Raw genomic sequence first — 5,890 nt, forward strand, 5'->3', positions numbered from 1 at the left:
CCATTTTCCTTAAAATCCCCCCATTTTCCTTAAAATTCCCCATTTTACCCCATTATCCCCTGTTTTACCCCACTACCCCCGGTTTGTCCAAAATTCCCTGCATTTAATCCCATTTTCCCCCCATTTATCCCGTTTTCCCCCCATTTCTCCCAATTTTTCCCCATTATCTCCAAATCCCCCTGTTCGCTCCCCTTTCTCCACAATTTCCCCTATTTTCCGCCGGTTTTCTGCCAATTTTTCTCCCAATTCCCCTCATTGTTCCCAATTTTAGCCCACTGTGTCCCATTTTCCCCTCACTATCCCCATTTTCCCCCATTATTTCCCATTCTCTCCTGTTCTCCTCCCGTTTTACCCCACTACGGCCATTTCCCCACAGCCCTCCCCCCAAATCCCCCTCGCCGCATCCCGTTTCTCCCCTTTTGCGCCCGTTTTTCCGCCCAATTTTCCCCTTTTCCCCTCATTTCCACCCTTTATTCCAACTCCCCTCAGACTCGCCCCTCCTTCCCCTCACGGAGGCCCCGCCCCTCCTCGCAGCCCCGCCTTTTCACGCCTCCGCGCCCTCAGCCAATCAGCGGCCGAGCTCTGGGGACCCGCGGGCCAATCAGAGCGAAGCGCGGGAGAATTCAAACGCCCCCCCCGGCGCCCAACGGCCGCCGGCGCTGGCCCCGCCCACCAGCGCGTGAGGGGGCGCGGCCTCGGGGCAGGTGGGGGAATTGGGGAGAAATTGGGGAAAAAAGGGGGAAATTGGAAGGATTAGGAGTCCTGAGCTGTCCTGAGGAGGAACACGGCTCCTAGAAAGGAAGGGAGGGGCTCTGCGGGGGGGGAGATCTGAGGGGAAAATGGGGGTTGGAGTGGGGCCTGAGGGCCCTCCGGGGGGGCCTGGGGATGTTAGGGGGTATCTGAGGGGGAAATGGGGGGTCCTGAGGGGAAAAGAAGGATTTGAGGGGAATTGGGAGGTCCTGAGGTGGAATTGGTGGATTCTGAGGGGAAATGGGGGTCCTGAGGGGAAAAGAAGGATTTGAGGGGAATTGGGGGGTCTGAGGGGGGGCAGTGGGAGGTCCTGAGGGGAAATGGGGGGTCCTGAGGGGAAATTGGTAGATTCTGAGGGGAATTGGGGAACTCTGAGGAGGAACTGGGGGTCCTGAGGTGGAACTGGGGGTTCTGAGGGGGAACTGGGGAACTCTGAGGGGGAACTGGGGAACTCTGAGGGGGAATTGGGGGGTCCTGAGGGAAAGAGAGTATCTGAGGAGGAAATGGGGGTCCTGAGGTGGAATTGGTGTGTCTGAGGGGGAACTGGGGGTTCCTGAGGTGGAATTGGTGGATTCTGAGGTGGAATTAAGGGTCCTGAGGGGGAACCGGGGATCCTGAGGGGGAATTGGGGGTCCTGAGGGGGAAATGGGGGTCCTGAGGGGGAATTGGTGGATTCTGAGGTGGAAGCAGGGGATTCTGAGGTGGAATTGGTGGATTCTGAGGTGGAACCGGGGTCCTGAGGTGGAATTAAGGGTCCTGAGGTGGAATTAAGGGTCCTGAGGTGGAACCGGGGATCCTGAGGGGGAATTGGGGGTCCTGAGGGGGAAATGGGGGTCCTGAGGGGGAATTGGTGGATTCTGAGGTGGAAGCAGGGGATTCTGAGGTGGAATTGGTGGATTCTGAGGTGAACCGGGGGTCCTGAGGTGGAATTAAGGGTCCTGAGGTGGAATTAAGGGTCCTGAGGTGGAACCGGGGGTCCCAGGGGAGCAGTTACGAGATCCCGGGGCGCACTACGGGCGCTGCCATCGCCGCGGCGTCCCACGGAGGACAAACGCATTTCCAGGGCCTGACAAAACTCCTGACAAAAACCCTCCCTTTTCCCCAGCCTTTCCCCCCGCCATGAGCCGCCGCCACCGGGACCTCCCGGCCCCCCTCCCCACCACGAGACCACCGCCCCCTCCCCAGAGCCAAACCCAAGCGCCTCCGCACCAGACGCGAGCGCGACGCCGCCAGGTTCGGCCCCCGGGCGCCCTCGGGGGGCTCCGGCGGGACCCCCGCTGGCCGCGGCCTCTCCCTTGGGGGGGCCTCGCCTGGGGAGCCCCCCAGGGCCGTGGTGATCACCCAGAACCGCCTGTGCCACCGCGGCCTCTTCAAGCACGAGGTGAAATCCCTGGACGTCCGCCGGCTGCTGACGCCCGGGCCCCGGCGGGGACGGCCCCCAACCCCTCCCAGCGCCCCAAATTGAGGAGGGGGATGCCGGGGGGTGCCGGGCGAGGCGCTGAAGGAGCTGGCGGCGGGGCTGGCCCTCGCTGCTGGGGGGTCTCGGGGTGTTTGCGGGGAGGGATTTGGTGGGCGAGCGGCGCCGCGGGCTCGTGGCCGCGCTCAGGAGGCACCGCCGGGGACCCCCGGACCTGGGGGTCTTCCTCGCCCACACGGACCCGGCCCACCCCTCAGGTACGGCCCCCCCCCGCCGCCCCAGGGGGAGGGAGGGTTTGTGGTCAAAATGGTGTTAATTTTTTTTGGGTTTTTTTACCCCAAAGGGCGGGAAGAGGCGAGGGCAGAGAGCGGCGGACGAGCGGGGCAGTCTGGGGGGGTGGGAGGTGGGGGACCCCCCTGCCGGGACCCCCAGCCCACTTCGTGTTGGACATGTGGTGAGTGCCTCAAAAACGGCTTCAAAAGTGCCCCAAAATACTCCAAAATTGCCCAAAAAGTGCCCCTAAATACTCCAAAATTGCCCTAAAAGGGCTTCAGAAGTGTCCAAAAAGTGCCCCAAAACGGCTTCAATAGTGCCCCAAAATTGCCCCTAAATATTCCAAAAGTGCCCCAAAAAAGGCCTTCAAAAGTGCCCCAAAAAGTGCCCCAAAAAAGGCTTCAAAAGTGCCCCTAAATATTCCAAAAGTGCCCCAAAAAAGGCTTCAAAGTGCCCCAAAAAGTGCCCCAAAAGGGCTTCAAAAGTGCCCCTAAATATTCCAAAAGTGCCCCAAAAAAGGCTTCAAAAGTGCCCCCCAAATACTCCAAAAGTGCCCCAAAAAGGCTTCAAAATTGCCCCAAAAGGGCTTCAAAAATGCCCCAAAATACTCCAAAATTGCCCCAAAAGCTCAAAAATGCCCCAAATGCCCCCAAACTGCTCCAATTTTCCCTGAACCGCCCCTCCCCTTTGCCCGCAGCTGCCGCCGCCCCCCCCGCGCCCCCAGCCCCATTTTTGGAGCCCTCAGAGAGCGCGGAGGTGAGTGCAATTTGGGTGGGGGGCTCCCACCGGGGGGGTCCCACCTGGTTTGGGGGGTTTCATTGACCCCCACCCCCATTTTGGGGTGGGTTTATCGCCCCCCACCCTATTTTTTGGGGGGGTTTATTGACCCCCCCCCTCGCCCCAGACCTTTTTCTCCTGGAGCTCAGCTGAGGATGAGGAGGATGAGACCCCCGGGGGGCTCCTGCGACCACCCCCCCCCTCCTGGAGGACCCCTCAGCCCCCCCAGGAGGAGGAGGAGGAGGGGGATGAGGGCTGGACCCCCATCGCCCCCCCAGCCTTCAGCCAGACCTCCACCCGGGGGTCCCCCCCAATCCAGAGACCCCCGCGCCCCAGACCCCCCAAAATCTGGAGAGCCGAGCCCCCCTGGGACCCCCCGCCCCCCCGCAGCTGCCCCTGGGATGCCCCCAGACCCCTCTGGGACCCCCCAAACCCACCCCGAACCCCCCCAGACCCCTCTGGGACCCCCCAAACCCACCCCGAACCCCCCCCAGACCCCTCTGGGACCCCCCAAACCCGGCCCGAGCACCCCCGACCCCCCCCAGACCCTCCCGCGCCCCCCCAAATCTGGAGCCGGAGCCCCCCAGTGCCCCCCCGGATCCCCTCAGACCCTCTGGGACCCCCGACCATGGAGCCCGGAGCTGCCCGCGGCCATCCTGGACCCCCCCAGACCCCCCAGGACTCCCCAACTCTGGAACCCGGGAGCCCCCAGACCCCTGTGGGACCCCCCGAGACCCCACCGGCAGCCCCCAGACGCCCCCAGACCCCTCTGGACTTCCCCAAACCCCACTCTAGACCCACCCAGATCCCCCCGACCCCCCAGTTTTGGAGCCCGCCGCCCCCCTGGGACCCCCGGCCGCCCCCAGACCATCCAGGGACCCCCGGCCGTGGAGCCGGAGCCGCCGGGGTGCTGCTGCCGCCGGCTCTGTCGCGACATGTCCCGGCGCCACCCGCCCCGCCCCGCCCCTCCCTGTCGCGACATGCCGCCCCTCCGCCGCGACCCCCGCCCCCGCTGCTGCCAGCGACCCCGAAGCGGCCCCGGCACCGCCAAAACTGGGGAGGGGTCTTGGGGCGAGCCTGGGGCAGCCCCCCGCCCTCGCCCCCCATGCCGGGGGGGCTGCGGGGTGCCCCTGCAGGGGGCTGTGCTGGGGAGGGGGCGGCGCTGCCACGTGAGGAGGGGGCTGCCGCGGGGAGACCCCCACCCAAATAAATGCTGTTTGTTCAAGCCGAGGGGTGCTGCTGTTCTTTCGCCTCCCCCCGACAACCCCCAAATCACAAATCCCACCCGAATTCCACACAGGACCCAGCCCCAAAACACACCAGAGCCCCTCCAAACACACCAGAGCCCCCAAAACACACCGGAGCCCCCCAAAGACCCCCGCGGGTCCCCAGAACGTCTCGGCCTGGAGACCCCAAACCCTTCAGTGACCCCCAAATGCCTCCCCAAAGCCCCTCTCACTGCAGGACCCCCCTTTGATGCACCCCAAAACTGCTCCCGACCAAACCCACCCAAAAACCCCCCCCAACACCAACCATTTTGCCTTTCATAAAAGGCAAAATAACAAACAGACAAACCCAAGCCAGGTACAGAGCTCTGCCCCTGGTATAAACAAATTCACAAAAGCCTCTTAGATTTTTTGTTCTCCTCTTTTCTACCTGATGGGTCAGGCGGGACTTTTGGCTTCTATGCAATTAGATGACCCCGAGTTTTTGGAGAAGTCTCTGAGGTGGCTTTTCACCTAATCATTGAGAGAAACTTCTAGGTTTCTTTCCTTTTTTGGGGGACAAACGCTAGCTTTGCCATTCAGTCATTAGGGGGCACTCCTACATTCCTACAGGCCACGCTTTTCTATACATATAGAGAGAAAGAGGAGAAAGGAGTATCAACTGAAATGCCAATAATTTTTAAATTTGGTTTGTAATCTTCTATATCAATTTGGTGAAGTGTTTTTCCAGGTAAGCTTCAAATTTCTGGCTATACGACGATTTTTACATAAAGGAAGGTTAACAACATTTTTCTCACACCAACAACAACTTACAGAAACTTTTCCGTGCAAAACTTTAATGTACACAATTTTAACTAGTGCAAACTTGAAAAACAAGAATCCTGATCCGTGTGGAATTTCAGCAGGCAGCCGGCCACTCCGGGCCATGGGGCCCTGGACACGAACCATGCCTTTGCTGTTGCCCTGAGAAACAAAACTCACCAGGCCAGGTTCCTGATGTCAGTTTGCAGGAGGCACTTGGCACTCTCAAACCAGACACAGTTGCCTGTGGGGGCACCTTGCATCTGGGAGATATCCTGAAGCATGCGGAATTTCAGCAGGCAGCCGGCCACTCCGGGCCACTGGGCCCTGGACACGAACCATGCCTTTCCCCTGAGAAACAAAACTCACCAGGCCAGGTTCCTGATGTCAGTTTGCAGGAGGCACTTGGCACTCTCAAACCAGACACAGTTGCCTGTGGGGGCACCTTGCATCTGGGAGATATCCTGAAGCATGCGAATTTCAGCAGGCAGCCGGCCACTCCGGGCCACCGGGCCTGGACACGAACGATGCCCTTTCCCCTGAGAAACAAAACTCACCAGGCCAGGTTCCTGACGTCAGTTTGCAGGAGGCACTTGGCACTGTCAAACCAGACACAGTTGCCTGTGGGGGCACCTTGCATCTGGGA

General features: G+C 60.9%; 1 pseudogene; it reads left to right on the forward strand.

Annotated features, from left to right (window-relative positions):
- Window positions 1-489: 489 nt before the first annotated feature.
- LOC135291695 (basic proline-rich protein-like) lies at window positions 490-4,012 on the forward strand (annotated as a pseudogene).
- The last annotated feature ends 1,878 nt before the right edge of the window (window positions 4,013-5,890 follow it).

Source organism: Passer domesticus, unplaced genomic scaffold (assembly GCF_036417665.1).
Source record: "Passer domesticus isolate bPasDom1 unplaced genomic scaffold, bPasDom1.hap1 HAP1_SCAFFOLD_103, whole genome shotgun sequence".
In the NCBI taxonomy this organism is placed as follows: Eukaryota; Metazoa; Chordata; class Aves; order Passeriformes; family Passeridae; genus Passer; species Passer domesticus.